This window comes from Hippopotamus amphibius, chromosome 13 (genome assembly GCF_030028045.1).
Source record: "Hippopotamus amphibius kiboko isolate mHipAmp2 chromosome 13, mHipAmp2.hap2, whole genome shotgun sequence".
Lineage (NCBI taxonomy): Eukaryota > Metazoa > Chordata > Mammalia > Artiodactyla > Hippopotamidae > Hippopotamus > Hippopotamus amphibius.
The window spans coordinates 94,342,569-94,346,147 of NC_080198.1; the positions used below are offsets into that span (position 1 = coordinate 94,342,569).

Genomic DNA, 3,579 nt, shown 5'->3' on the forward strand with positions numbered 1-3,579 from the left:
TGGCTTAAGCTATTGTTCCCTCAGAGTCAAAGGGGAAATCTCTACAATTTAAATTCCTTCCTTCATAGACTGGTGCCTGGAATTTCTTTAACCAGAAATACCACTTTCACTATTACATTAAAAAAAAAGTCTCAGTGACTTAAATCTAAGTCATGGTCATAGAGCTCAAAAGCTTTGTGACATTGAACAAATGACATTGGCTGTGAGTCTCAGTTTCTTTATTTGCAATGATAACACAAACTTGAAAAATTTATTTCTAAGAGGGAATGAGATGGATGCTATAGGCTCATTTGTTGCTGGTTTCCTTTTCCTTCCTTTTCTTCCTGGAAAAAGTTGTCAGACTGCAATTGATATTTAGGCATAAATAACTGAGGCCAGACCATTCCCAAAAACCAGATACTTATATTCAGAATAAGCAGCACAGAAACTAGGTTCCCAAAGGAAAAAGGAGAAGAGGCTCCTGAAATGGAGGCAGAAAAGCCTTACACAAGATTGTCAGAGTCTAGAGAACTGTTTAATAAAGAGTACAGACTCAAGGTTCAAAGAGTCCCTGCCCCCCAGCTATGTAAGCCTGGTAATTTACTTAAACCTCTGATATGGTTACCTTATATGTAAAGTAAAGGTAATATTATTGCTGACTTACTAAGTTTTGTGTAAAATAGATAGCTTAGTGAATATAAAATGATTAGAAGAGGGGAATTCCCTGGTGGCGCAGTGGTTAAGAATCCGCCTGCCAATGCAGGGGACAAGGGTTCAATCTCTGGTGCAGGAAGATCCCACATGCCGCGGAGCAACTAAGCCCATGAGCCACAACTACTGAAGCCCATATGCCACAACAACTGAAGCCTGCATGCCTAGAGCCCGTGCACCTCGCCAAAGAGTAGCCCTGCTCTCCACAACTAGAGAAAGCCTGCACATAGCAGGGAAGACCTAATGCAGCCATAAATAAATAAATTTATTTGTTTAAAAAATGATTAGATGAGTAGCTGGCATGACATATGTATTCAATCCCTCTTAGCTATTATTAACAATGCATGCTTCTTCCCAGCTCTGTGTGCACAACCAGACTGCATTAAGGGGCCAATTGGTGTATTTACATAGGAAAGCATCATCAGTGTCTTTCTCTGGCACTATCTAGAGAAAGAATTCCCAATCAGCAATCTTAATCTCTCCTCTGGATTTAACTCTAACAAAGCCTTCACTAAAGGGAAAAATTTTTCTTAACAGATGAAAATCTAGGTTCTAGATCTCTATTTCTACCAACACACAGTACAGGCTAGTTGATTGAGTAAATGTATTTGTGACTTGGTTGTTTACGGTTTTCTTGAATTCTAACAATAGTGAAAATTTGCAAAGCACTTATATTTACATCACATCTTATAAGCCGTTAAACTTCCCTTCAAGGCAAGCCAAAGCTTGATATTAAGGATTTAGTGCCTGAGACAATACAGAGAGACAACACCTATTGAGTCTTGATTGTATGTGCAGCATTGGTCTAAACATAGTATGAGCATTAGATCATTTAATCCTCTGGCAACCCTATGAAACAGGTACTATTGTTGTCCCTGTTTTGAACAGATGAGAAAACTGAACCATAGAGAAATTAAGAAGCTCAAGTTATAAAACTAGAATTGTGAGTGCAGTCCATTTAATTTCAGAGTTCAAGCTCTCACCCCTGAGCCAGAAGGCAGCAAGTTCACTATGTTGAAAGCAAATAGGAATATTATGTTTTAATTATATTTAATTTGTCTGTTTTGAAACCAGAAAAATATGAGTAATTGTAAGTATAGTGACCAAGGTGGCTGGCAGATAATGAATATACTAACTCAGTGGTGTCCCTTTCTATAAGCAATAAAGAGTCAGAAAATAGAAGAAAAGCATCACATTTCAACAACAAGAACAGAAACCAACAATTAAATACCTCTGGAACTTTAGGGATTCACAAAACACATGAATAAAATTTAGGACTCTCGCCTCTTTCCCGGCTGGAACCATGGAGGGTGCACATGAAAAGAAAAAGAAGGTTCCTGCTGTGCCAGAAACCCTTAAGAAAAAGAGAAAGAATTTCGCAGAGCTTAAGATCAAGTGCCTGAGGAAGACGTTTGCTCAAAAGATGCTTCGAAAGGCAAGGAGGAAGGCTATCTATGAAAAAGCTAAGCACTATCACAAAGAATCCAGGCAGATCTACAGAACTGAAATCCGAATGGCTAGGATGACAAGAAAAGCTGGCAACTTCTATGTACCTGAGGAACCCAAATTGGCTTTTGTCACCAGGATCAGAGGTATCAATGGTGTGAGTCCAAAGTTTCGAAAGCTGCCACAGCTTCTTCGCCTACGTCAGATCTTCAATGGCACCTTCGTGAAACTCAACAAGACTTCAATTAACATGCTGAGAACCGTGGGACCATACATTGCATGGGGGTACCCAAACGTGAAGTCAGTAAATGAATTAATCTACAAACGTGGTTATGGCAAAATTAACAAGAAGCGAGTTGCCCTGACAGATAACGCGTTGATTGCTGATCTCTTGGCAAATATGGCATTATCTGCATGGAGGATCTTATTCATGAGATCTATACTGTTGGAAAACGTTTCAAAGAAGCAAACAACTTCCCGTGGCCCTTCACATTGTCTTCTCCACGAGGGGGAATGAAGAAAAAGACCACTCATTTTGTAGAAGGTGGAGATGCTGGCAATAGGGAAGACCAGATCAACAGGCTTATTAGAAGAATGAACTAAGGTGTCTACCATGATTATTTTTGTAATCTGGTCAGTTAATAAACAGAGACTGCTTTCAAATTGAAAAACCAAAAAAAATTTAGGACTCTCCTGAGGAACGTAAAAGAAGACAAGAGTGAATGGAAGGACAGTTTGCTATTAGATGGGAAGAATTGGAATTGTTTAAATGATATTTCTTTCAGAACTAATCAGTGAACATAATGTGGTAAAATAAAAAAATTAATTATTTTTCCTTTTCTGAACATAGGCAATTTGATTCTAAAGTTTATACAGAAAAATCTATATATGAATAACATTTTAAATTTTGGAGGGGAAAAATGGTGAGAGAAGACAAAATGCATGATAAAACTTCAGCAATTAGAAGAATGTTATGTTTCAGGCATAGAGAAACAGACCATTAAGATAGAATACTGACTTCTAAAACATTTCTAAATGAGCAAGACAAGTGGAGAAAAGAATGAATACATTGAAACAATGAGCAGCTATCTGGCTCAGGGAGGTCAGGAGGGTGGTTAAAAAAATCCTCAAACTAAATTAAATACTGAAATCCTAATATCTCTTATTCTTCCCTTATTTCTTATATGAAAAAAAAAAAAAATACTCCAATGAATACAATAGTTAAAACTTAAAGAATGAATCAATAAGAGCTAAGAGAAAAAAAAAAAAAAATTCTTAAAAATATTGTTTTCATTTAAAATTAAAACAATTATTTAAAACTTGGTTATGCTAAAAAATCTTTTGGAATTACCAGTTGTAAACTTTAACTACAAGAGCTTTCTTCTTGTAGGATAAATATTTAAGAATGAAAAGGTTATGTAAAATGACATTCCTGCTTTCTAA

The 3,579-nt window shown here is 36.7% G+C and overlaps 1 pseudogene; it reads left to right on the top strand.

Annotated features, from left to right (window-relative positions):
* Positions 1–1,988: 1,988 nt before the first annotated feature.
* Positions 1,989–2,799, top strand: LOC130835077 (60S ribosomal protein L7-like; annotated as a pseudogene).
* The last annotated feature ends 780 nt before the right edge of the window (positions 2,800–3,579 follow it).